The 6,000-nt window shown below is 43.9% G+C and overlaps 1 protein-coding gene across 1 annotated transcript in view; it reads right to left on the reverse strand.

The window, feature by feature from the left end:
- Positions 1-3,890, reverse strand: part of LOC111149167 (C1q and TNF related 7) — a 74,477-nt gene extending 70,587 nt beyond the window's left edge. The window contains exon 1 of the mRNA XM_022506109.1: positions 3,689-3,890. The gene's annotated coding sequence lies outside the window, so the exon portion shown is untranslated. The remainder of the gene's footprint in view (positions 1-3,688) is intronic.
- Positions 3,891-6,000: the final 2,110 nt, after the last annotated feature.

Genomic DNA, 6,000 nt, shown 5'->3' on the forward strand with positions numbered 1-6,000 from the left:
CCACACATGAAGTCATTGTGAAGCTGCACAATTCATCCCTAAAAATCTGCATGCGGTGGTTCTTCTCCTCCCCAACAATATAATCCCTAGGAATTGTGATGATTTGAACTTTTTAAGAAGAATCATTAATTAATCTTCATGCACTTAGGACCTACTGATTTATCTTTGACGAGGAAGAACATTTTGAAAAATGCCCAGAAGATGCAATGAAAGAAATGACTGCAGTAGTTTGGTTCAGAAATTTTTCTGTCCTTCTTTTCATAAAATTTCTCCTGGCATTTGATGCTGAGGTGAGGAAAGAAAATGACAGAAGAGACTTTCAGGTCTCAAAAAAGCCCCATGGATTTACAGCTGGTCACTCTACCCCATCACCGTTTTGAATTTTCTCTACAATGCTTCCCAGTCTCAGTGGTTACAACCTGATTTATGCATCTACTGTCACCCTCTCTGGAGGTATGAAGGAAGAGACTTGGGCTAGTTCATATCTATATCTAGAATAATGCATGGCACATAGTAGGTGCTCAGTTAATATTTGTGGATTGAATGGACCAGAGCTAAGAAGAAAAGTAACCCCTGTTGATTGGGCAGCCATTGTGCTAGGTACCATGTTGGGTTGTTTATGTCTGTTACATGCATTTGAGAGGTAAGTGATGTACTTGGAGTCTTGCGGTTAGAAAGTGATCGAACCAGAATTCAAAACTCTGGCTATTTCCCTTCAACTCCTGACATTTGCCACCACTGGAAATTATTTCCAGCATTCAGTGGTTCCTGTTCCACCATGCCCTCTATGACCTCTTTCCAAGGCAGCTGAAGTTCCCAGCACATGTTTTGAGGACACATTTGGCTTGCCTCTATCTGTGCTGTAGTAGTCTGCAGAGAAAGCAATCTCATAATATTTTATTCAGCACAGTAAATGCTCCAAGTTGCCAGTTTCTCTGTGTAAAGTTTATTTAGTAAATTTCTCATATTACACATATAGTTCGCTTTATTCTAATATGGTGATGAATTCTACTGAGCAGTACTGATTTATAATAAAAAGCCAACAAAGGGAAGGATATCTACCCCTCTGCTGGTGCAGTCAAGAGGCTGATGATACAACGTTTGGACGGTCACAGCGCTTGGAAGGAGACACGTGTGGAAAGAGGAAGAAAGCACAGGGTTATAAATATGACAGTAAACAACTCTGAACTGAGGTTGATTCTGACCTCAGTGTAATCCAAAAATTTGAATGAGGAAAATGCCCCATCTCTTTTATTTAACCGAACTTTTTACCTTCTTCAGGTGGATACAGCAATCTTCATTCTTTCCCAAATTACAGAACAGGCTGAGGAAAGTGACTGTTAAAGTTTGATGCACATTCTATCCTCTGGAGAGTTACTGATAAAGGGCCTCGGCACCTGCTTTAATTAATGAGGCACCGGGCCAGGCACAGCTGAGGGCCTCACTGATGCCAAGCATGGTCATCCTTCGCTAGCTCACTCTCCCCTGCAGGGAGGCAGTATGGGCCTCACCCACCCCATCCCACCCCCATCAAGAGCGTGGGGTCTTGAAGAGGCCACAAGCCTGGGAATTCCAAAACCTGCACTTAGCTCCCAGCCCTGTTGATTTCTAAGTGTGTGACCTAGGGCAAATTGGTTCAAGTCTTGAGCTTGTTTCCCTGTCTGAAATCTTCATGGGCAACGGTCAGTTACTTTCATCCAGAAGGCACTATGAGGGTTGGATAAGGATGTACAAGGAAGAACCCAACAGCACGAGGGAAGCTGGTAAAAACTGCCCTTTCTCCAGTCTGATGCAGCCAGATCATTTACTCCCAAATCGTAGCCCTGACAGCCATCACCTGTGTGGCCATGGGCAAGTTACTTAGCTAAACTCAACCTCAGTTTCTCCTGTAAGAGAGACAAAAAAATACTTTGCTTTCCTTAACTCTGAACCTTCACATGAGTCCCAAGGTTTTTACCTTTATTTCATAGTAAGGAAACCAAGGCACAGGGGCATTAACTGACCAACACATGGGCCACTCTGGGATGTTTCCTCACGTGCTGCTCCCAAGACCACACGAGACAGGGTGAGCAGAGGGCCAAGTGCATGGTCAATACGCAGTAAATATTTCCCAATGTTTAGATAATTTCCTTTCACATTTCAAGCATGTATCCCTCCATTTTATGATCCACTGCACCGCACATGTCCAACAGCCAGTGCCCAGAATTATTTAATTATTGCCATGAAAACAAAAGCTGTCTTGGGCTGTACAGACTACAGACATGTTAATTCTAGGAGGGGAGCATCATCTCACCTCTTGTTTTTATGGCTTTTAGCACATTAGCTATATAACATGTATTAAGTAAAGGTGAGAGGTTAGAGATCTCCTCAGACTAAAAGTTGCTCCAGGCAGGGGGCCAGGCAGTGTCTACATAGGAAATAGGCTGTTATAAATTCCTAGTAGCTAAAGTATCTTTCCACACGGAGCTGCCTGACCCTGTGACATGCCTTACGCTTGTGCTGGCGCTGAGGCACGGAGGAGGTAAGTACCTAACATATTGGGAATAAGACCAGTCTTGTTGTCACAGGACATCAAACCATGAACCAAAATTGTTTAAAGGGAAGAAAGGAAGTCAGATATTAACCGGAGTTAAATGCAGTTGTTTTTGTGCTCAGGGGAGCTTTCCAGGGAGTAGAAGAACCAAGATGAGGGTGTGAGCCTTTATTATTCAAACCGGAATCAAGACATATTACGAGATGCATAGTCTGATGGTGGGGAAGAGTCTGAGATCTTGGGACACCAGTTCCCTGAAACGCTAGCATTCTTGATGAGGAACCCTTGGAAAAGGACTCTCAAGTTCCTGGAGAAGCTGTAGGGTCTCAGGGAACAAAGGTTGATCAAAACAGCGCTATTTATTTTATATTAGCTATATACCTGCAATTACTTTTTCAGTCCTTAAATCACAATCTGATTTAAAATATCTTTAAAAGCAATATACTCCAGTACAATGCGTTATGTATGAAGTTATGTAATCCCATCGCGCAATTACTATTAATACAAACCCACATTTTTATCAACACAGCCTAAATGTTTACACTCATGCATTGCAACGAATGCATTCTCCTCCCCACAGCAGTGTAAAATGCCGAGCCCATTTGATTAATAAAATGAACAGTAATCAGCACCCCCAACCAAAATTAAATTGAGCACGAGATTTACACCACTCCAAGAAAAGCTTCACCGGACAGTATAAACTGTAATGTTTCCCTTTTTCCTCAATTAAAATCCTGCGGTATATCAAAATGAAGAGAACACCTTAAATTTGAATTATGTAGGCACAAACCTGATGACCACTCTGTGTTTCAGGGTGAAGCCCCCACAAGTGTCCATGTCAGTGTCACCCTCCCCTTAACTATGGATCTATAGTCATTAAGGAACAGAGCTGCCAAGTCAAGGGCTCTTTTCAAAACTAACCCTTCTTAAGCAAAGCCGATTCTGACGACTTTCGCTTTCTCTCCTCTGTTCAGCAGAAGTATCCCCCAGAGGAGATGGTTCATTGAGTAAGCCCCAGTCAGTAAACACCCCCAAACCTCACAGATGAACAGAGAGAGAACAGCTCAACACCGATGTGAGCCAAAAGACTCATCTGTGGGAGAAAAAAAGCCTGAAGAAGTTCACTTCGATCGGGAGAGAGGGCTGTTTACTTACATTGCTCGGAAGACCTTCCAACAGCTGGAGTCTTTGAATTCTACTGCGCACAGATGTGGAGCTTTCACTCGAAATCCCCTTCCCTTTGGCAGCGAGGAGCACTCATAACTCTGTGGGGCTTCAGATTGATAAGTAATTTCCTGATTGGTTTCAAAAGCGTTCTCCCAGGCTTCGAGCAGTGGCGGGGAGAGAGGGAGCAGCACGCAGGGCCCATGACGTGCAATGACGCTGTGGCCTGCAGACCTCCTGTGTGATCGAGCTCAAAAAAAGTATCTGTCGACCTCACCAGCAAGAATAAATATCCTCTTCTATCTGTTGGCTGACTCCCTGAATTATATTTGGGAAACAGCACAAAGAGTCTGGACAATATGTGTTCCAATACTTGTGATTGTTTTCTTACCAGCCACCTTAGAGAACGTTCTCAGAGACCATGCAGTCCAACCCCTTCAGTTTAGAGTGGAAGGAAAGGAAGCCTGGGGTTTATAAGGTTTGACCAGGATGGCATGGGAAGTGAGTGGAAGGATTAGAAAACTGGCTGTCATGCCAGGGCTCATTCCCCTATAGGGAGATGGAGGTGGACACAAGGGTTTGGCATCTGACTCTTGATCTTTAGAATGAACATCATGGACAAGGTCCTTCATATTTCTGAGCCTCAGTTTCTCACAGGTACAAAGTGGGAATCAAAACTGCAGTTATCCTTGTGTGGCCTCACAGTATCGGGATCGCTATGGGACAGTCTCGTCAAGGGGGAAGTCATTATAGCATGTGGCTTTTGTCAGTAGGTCCCCATCTACATGGTTCTCTTCTTCCTTCAGTTCTCATAGTCCATTCAATGTTATTTTGTGTTCTGGAAGAAGCCATCCTGTGACTTTTTGGGGGGAGGAGCATGTTGCTCAGGGAATGAGATAGGACATGGAGAAAATTTTGACCTTGGAAAACCAAGTCAAGGTCAGATGCAAAAATATAGAGCATGTCTTGACATTTGTCACAGAAAGGACACTGGGACTGGAATCAGAAAATGGAGGCTTGGTTACTACCTCTAATGCTTGCCAGCCAAAGGAACTCTAATGAAGCATTCCAAACCAGAGTTTCCTCCCTGGGGACATCCCTGTCCTGCTGTGCTTGCCTCATTTTTGCTCTGGTGAGATCAAATGGAGTCTTTATGGAGATAGTGCTTATCAACCTTTGCAGGTTTTGAAATTGTGAAGTAGTATTTTCCAGCATCCCGCATAGCATTTCACACATAGAGCACTGTTGATGGTATGGTGCCACCACCTCTTCCCATTTTTGTCATTGGCTTGCACCCCTGAGTGCCAGGGCTCCTGGGTTCTTGCACTTTCTTTCCTTCTCCCTTTAAAGAGCATATTTTGCTTTTCTTCCCTTGTCATGCTATCTCTTGGTGCTTGGATCCACTTTTTGGCCACTACTGGTCTTCTTTCTTAGAGTTTAAGTGTCCCATCTCTCATGCAACAATAAGAATGAAAACAAGGAGAAAGTGGTTTTGCTCAACCACACAGAAGATCATCCGTAGTGTTTTGACCCATGTGAGACTGTGTGCATCTCAGAAGTAGTCACAGCCAGACAGAGGATGGATCGAGATCAGCCTCATTTATGAAAATGTTCAAGCCCACTCCCCCCGTCTTATTCATTTATTCTATTCCCTTCCTTTGCCTTTTCATAAATTCATTCTTTGAATGTCCTTGCAGTTAAGATTTGCACTCCATCATCTGTAAGAGCAGTTTTCTAACTGGGCTTTACTGGAGCTGGCTTGGACCACCATAACAAACTATCATAGACTGGTAGTTTAAGCAATAGAAATTATTTTTCTCAGTTCTAGAGGTTGAAAGTCTGAGATTGGGGTGCTAGCGTGGTTGGGTTCTGGTGAGAGCCTTTAACCTGACTTGTGGACAGCTGCTCCTCACTGTGTCCCCACATGATGGAGGGAGAGAAAGGGGAGAGGGACATAATCTTTTTTAAAAAGATTTGTTTATTTATTTGAGGGGGGAGGGCCAGAGGGAGAGAATCTTCAAGCGTATTCCCTGCTGAGCATGGAGCTTCGGGCTTGATCCCACAACCTACGAGATCGTGACTTGAGCTGAAACCAAGAATCAGTTGCTTAACCAACAGAGCCATCCAAGCACCCATCTCCCTCTTCTTATAAGGCCACAGTCCATTTGGAGCAGGGCCATCCCTATAACTTCATTTAACCTCAGTTACCTCCCAAAGACTCTATCTGCAGATATAGTTGCATTGTCTCATAAGTCAGGGCTTCAACCTATGAACTTTGAGGGTACACAGAGCAAACCTGGAGA

Source organism: Enhydra lutris, unplaced genomic scaffold (assembly GCF_002288905.1).
Source record: "Enhydra lutris kenyoni isolate GAN:26980312 unplaced genomic scaffold, ASM228890v2 scaffoldscaffold21, whole genome shotgun sequence".
Taxonomy (NCBI): Eukaryota; Metazoa; Chordata; class Mammalia; order Carnivora; family Mustelidae; genus Enhydra; species Enhydra lutris.